This window comes from Phodopus roborovskii, unplaced genomic scaffold, assembly GCF_943737965.1.
Source record: "Phodopus roborovskii unplaced genomic scaffold, PHOROB, whole genome shotgun sequence".
Lineage (NCBI taxonomy): Eukaryota > Metazoa > Chordata > Mammalia > Rodentia > Cricetidae > Phodopus > Phodopus roborovskii.
This window is the reverse complement of record NW_026126636.1, coordinates 16,013,358-16,019,357: the sequence shown is the minus strand read 5'-3', so window position 1 is coordinate 16,019,357 and position 6,000 is coordinate 16,013,358.

Below are 6,000 nucleotides of genomic sequence, written 5' to 3'. Positions count from 1 at the left end.
TGGAGAGATGGCTCAGTGGTTAAGAGCACCCACGTGGCAGCTCACAACTGTCTAACTCCAGTTCCAGAGGATCCAACACCCATGGCAAAACATAAAATTAAAAAAAAAATTACTTAAAAAAAAAATCACCTGGACCTTTTCTCAGAGGCTATCACTTGTGTTCCTTAACCTCAACCAAAATTGTCCCAAGATGCTGCGGTTGTTTCCGAGAGGGGATGTGACATATTAAGCTTTTATTTATTTTTTTTTTCTTCTCTCAGAAACAGGGTTTCTCTGTGACAGCTCAGGCAGTCCTGGAACTTGCTCTGTAGACCAGGCTGGCCTGGAATTCAGAGATCCACCTGCCTCTGCCTCCCAGGTGCTGGGATTAAAGATGTGTGCCACTACCGCCCATTCTATTCTTGTTTTAAATGACTGGTATTGTTTTCTTTGGAAATGGGGGACTCACTATGTAGCCCTGCCCATCCTCCTGCCTTGGCCCCCTGAGTGCTGGGAGTATAGGTCTGTATCACTTGCTCCTGGCTTGTTCTGATCCCTCTCTCACCCATCCTCTTTGGCTCAAGGAATTTAACCTAAAGTGTTCAAAATTCCAGCCAAGAGATTTATAATTAAGCTGTAGGGAAAATGCAGAATTGAGCAATAAGATGGTTCACTGGCACCTGTTGTCATGCCCCGAGGACCTAAGTGAAACCATAGGCATTGGACTCCTGGTATTCCTGCTACGGTCTCCCAAATTGGCTCTTTGCCTTCTGGGGAAGGGTCGGTTTGAGACATGGTTTCTCTGTTATATGGTTCTGCCTGTCCTGGAACTCACTGTGTAGACAGCACTGGCCTCAAACTCACAGAGATATGCCTGCCTCTGCACCTCCCCATCCCACCCACCCCACCCCGAGTGCTGGGATTAAAGGTGTGCACCGCCACACCTGGCCTGGCTATTTACTGGTGATTTTTGACACTTGGGGTTTCTTGCCTCTGGCCTTCACAGAGCTAGAGAATTTCCATGGGTGGGAAACAGCTTGTCAGAGGCAATTATTCCTCTGCCGGTTACACAATCCAGAGGCTATGCCCGATGACACCTGCTCCACTAGGCTGTCGTGCCCAGGATTGCTGCAACCCCAGGGTAGGTTCCAGAGGATCGGGAGCACTGTTATGCTCCAAGGCTCTCTGAAGTATTTAACAGCTGATCCTCTTGCCTTCACCTTCCCTTGTTCCCTCCGTCTCTTTTTTAACTTCATGTGCATATTTGTTTGGCCTGCATGTATATCCATGTGAGGATGTCAGATCCCCTGGAACTGGGGCTCCAAATAGGTGTGAGCTGTCCTGTGGGTGCTGGGACTTGAACCTGGGTCCTTTAGAAGAGCAGCCAGGACTCTTAACTGCTGAGCCATCTCTCCAGCCCCTCCCTCTGCCTTTTGACCTGCTTAAGTGCTGCCTTAGGGAACCCTGCCTGCCATAGTGTCACCATTCCTCCTGGGAACTGTGAGCCACGGCTGTGTCTTTGTTTTTGAGACAGAGTCTCTGTAGCCTAGGCTAGCCTAGAACTATGTAGCCCAGACTGGTCATGAGCTTGTGGGCTAATTGGCAGTTAAGAGCACTTGCTGCCTGGGTTTGGTTTCTAGCTCATGGTCAACTCTAACTCCAGTTCTAAGGGATCACACATGCATTTCCGGCCTCCACAAACACCTACATACATATGGTTCACATACATTCAGGCAGCTACATACACTGTCTTAGTTTGTGTTAGTTGCTATGACGAAACACCACTACCAAGAGGATGTTGGGGAGCAAAGTGTTTATTTGTCTCAAGCTTCCACATCATAGTCCTTCCATCACTGAGTGAAGTCAGGACAGAAATCAAACAGGGCAGGATCCTAGAGGCAGGAGCTGATGCAGGCACCATGGAGGGAGCTGCTTACTGAGTTTGCTCCCTGTGGCTTGCTCAGTCTGCTTTCTTATAGAACCCAGGACCACCAGCCCACTCACAATGGGCTAGGCCCTCCCGCATCAATCACAAATTTTAAAAAATAAAAATGCTTGAAGGCTTGCCTATTGCCTGATTTTTTTTTGTTTGTTTGTTGAAGGCTTGCCTATTGCCTGATTTTTTGTTTGTTTGTTTGTTTGTTTTTGTTTTTTGTTTTTTTGAGACAGACTTTCTCTGTGTGGCTTTGTAGACAAGCTGGCCTTGAACTCACAGAGATCCACTTGCTTCTGCTTCCCGAGTGCTGGGATTAAAGGAGTGTGCCATCACTGCCTGACAAGGAGACATTTTCCTAATTGGGATTCCCCTCCTCTCAGACAACTCTAGTCTATATCAAGCTGGCATAAAATTAGCCAATGCATGTACACACCACACCACACACACACACACACATACTTGGGAAAGGGAGGAAGTGGCCAGGGTAGATGGCACACAGCTTTAATATCAGCACTGGGGAGGCACAGGCAGGGGGATCTCTGTGAATCTGAGGCTAGTCTGGCCTACACAGTAAGTTCCAGGACAGCCAGGGCTACATAGAAAGACCCTGTCTCAAATAAACAAATAAGTAAATAAAGATGATGATAATCAGAAAGGAAGGAAGGAAACTTGCTTCATTAGAGACAGGCATGGTTTAGCACACCTGTAATCCCACGGCTCTAAAAGTTAAGGCCTGAGGGACATGAGTTCCAGACCCCAGAACAGCTTGGGCTACAGTCAGATAGCATCTCTAAGAAAGATGTCTTCTTCCTGCCTCTTCTCTTCCTCTTTTCTTTGAAACAGGGTCTTACTGCATACTGCAGGCTGACCTCACACTCACTACATAGTCAGGTGTGGAGGTGCACTCACTTAATCCTAGCACTCAGGAAGCTGAGGCAGGTGAATCTCTGATTTCCAGCTCAGCCCATTCTACATATGGGTTTCCAGACCAGCCATGGGTGGGGGATAGGGGAGATGTATTATTTATTGGCTAGCCTTAAACTTTTCATGATCCCTCTATTACAGCCTCCAGAGGGCTGTGATTACAGGCATGAACAACTTTATTATTCCTTAAAAAAAAAAAAAAATTAGATTTGTTCTCTGTGAATTTAATGTCAGCCTGGTCTATAGAGCCTGTTCCAGGACAGCCAGAGCTATAGTATGAGCGTTTTGCCTGCAAGTATATTTGCAATGCCCCTGGAGTGCAGAAGAGGACAAATGATTCACTGGAACTGGAGTTAAAGGCTGTTGGGAGCCCTCCAATGTGGGTGCTGGGAATGGAGGTCCGGTCCTCTACAGGAGCAGCCAGTGCGCTTATGGCTGAACCATCTCACCAGCTCTTATTATCCTTCCTGATTTCTACAGATTTAATGAGTCCTGACGCAGAGCTCTGGAAGGACGCTAGCCTTGCCTGGAAGGTCTGGCAATGGTTTAAATGCTTTAAGCTCATCAAACCCTTCAGTCGCTGAACAGTCCTGTATGTTATATGATAAATCACAATGAAAAAAAAAGCAATAGAGGGGGACTGGAGATGGCTCAGAGATTAAGAGCACTGACTGCTCTTCAAGAGGTCTTGAGTTCAATTCCCAGCAACCACGTGGTGGCTCACAGCCATCTAAAATAAGATCTGGTGCCCTCTTCTGGCCTGCAGGCAAGCATGCAGGTTGAACGCTGTATATGTAATAAATAAATAAAATATAGAAAGAAAGAAACAATAGAGGTCATTTGATCTATGTTCTCCCCACATTTCTCATCTTTGTAGCTGGTCCCATTGTCTTCATATTCAGTTCCACACATGGGGAACATATGTGAGGGTGATGTGGCTGGCCAGCTTCCATAATTCACAGTCTAATTCCCACAAGAGTTCTCTCAGCCTGTATGAGGCAGAGTGGTACCACATTCCTCTCTCTCTCTCTCTCTCTCTCTCTCTCTCTCTCTCTCTCTGTGTGTGTGTGTGTGTGTGTGTGTGTGTGTGTTACTGGGAATACAAGTCAGGGTTCCTTCATGCTAAGCAAATGTCTACCAGTGAGCCATGCCCTAAGCCCTTCGCTGATGGATGCTAGGCAAGAGGGCCTATCCTTGAACCATGCCTATGGCCCCTCTATGATGGATTATAGTCAAGAGGCCTACCACTGAGCTACATTCCCAATTCCCAGCAATAGAACGCTGAGCCCCTCCCCAAGCCCTACTGGTTGGTTCTTAGAGCAGAGGCTATACTGCTGAGCTATGTCTTCAACCCTTCAGTCGTGGATTGTAGGCAAGGTCTCTACCACTGAGCCACGCCCACTGACCCTCACTGGTGAATTCTAGACAGGTCCTTTACCACTGACCCACGTTCCCAGCCACCTGCATTTTGTTTGTTTTTGTTTTTGGAGAAGGGGGTCTCTGTGTAGCCTTTGTTGTCCTGTAGACCAGGGTGACCTTGATGGCACAGAGATCCACCTGCCTCGTCTCCTCAGTGCTGGGATTAAAGGTATGTGCCACCACTGTCTAGCTCTTACTGGTGGCTTTAAAGCTAAGTGCTGTACCACTGAGCCACACCCCCAGCCCCTCACTGAAGGATTCTAGACAGGGGCTCTACCACTGAGCTATATCCTGAGCCCTCTTTTTGCTCAGGACTCAATTTGTAGTCCAGGCTGACCTGGAACTCCAGATTCTTCTGCCTCAGTCTCCTAAATGTTGGTGTTATAGATGTGTGCTGCCATGCCTGGTTCTCTGCTTGAGACTTGACTGAGGTATTTTCCATTCTCATCTAATAAGCTAAACGTCAGATTTTTTCAAAAAGAGCTTCTCATAGAATTGTCTCTCAAGTGCTGGTGTTTGATGTGGCGTGAAAACTGTATGGTCAGGCCAGACATCGTTGCACATGCCTGCAATTGCAGCACAGGAAGGCTAAGGCAGGATTGTCTTCTAGGCTAGCCTGGGCTACATTGTAAGTACTTGGCCAGAAAAAGCTACCTGGCAAGATTCTGTCTTAGAAACAAACAAACAAACAAAAACCACTAAGAAAGAAACAAAGAGAGAGAATATTTGGCAAGAGGGTAAAGGAACCTGTCACCAAGATTGATGATCTGAGTTCCAAATGTCCCTGGAACCCACATGGTAGGAGAAGAGAATCAACTCCCCCAAAGCTGTCGTTTGACCTCTACATGTGTGCCAAGCATGCCCACACAATAAACACACATGCCGGGCAGTAGTGGCACATGCCTTTAATCCTAGTGCTTGGGAGGCAGAGGCCTGCAGTTTGAGGCCAGACTGGTCTACAGAGTGAGTTCCAGGACAGCCTCCAAAGCTACACAGAGAAACCCTGTCTCAAAAGGCAAAACAAAAATCACTAACAACAAAAAGAGCTGGCTGCCCTGTGACCTCCCGTGAGAGGCCTCCAGCAACTGTCCCAGTTGACCCCCTCATAGCAGATCCCCTCCCTTCCATCTTTCCACTCACTTCTTTGCTACAGCAAGATCCACTCAGCCTGGCAGTGATGAGATACACACATAAAGCCAACACTCGGGTGCCAGAGGCAGGTGGGCTTCTGTGAGTTCAAGGCCAGACTGGTCTGCAGAGTGAGTTCCAGGACAGTCAGAGCTACACAGAAGAAACCCTGTTTCAAAAAGCCTTAAAAAAAAAAAAAAAAAAAGCCAGGTTCTTTCAAAACCAGAAATGGAATTGTGTCATTTCCTGCCTCTGATTGCTTCCCTTTATACTTGAACAAAAGCCAGATGCCCTTGTCATGCTCTGGCCTACTTTATATTCAGCTTCCCCTCTCATCATTATCTCCCTCTCAACTTCCCATTACATTGAGAACTGGGCTATTGGGCTTTTCATTCTGGATTCCACATTCTGGGCCCTCACGTCAACTCTGCCCTCTGTCTGGAATGCCAAGGCTTTCCAGAGATCTTCCCCATAGCTGGCTTTTCTTTGCCTTTCAGTTCTCACCTTAAATGTTATCATTTCAGAATCCTTACGAAATTAAAAATAGAACCACCATATGATGAGGCAATCTGATTTCTGAGTATGCATCCAAAGGAAATGAAAGCATCGTGTGG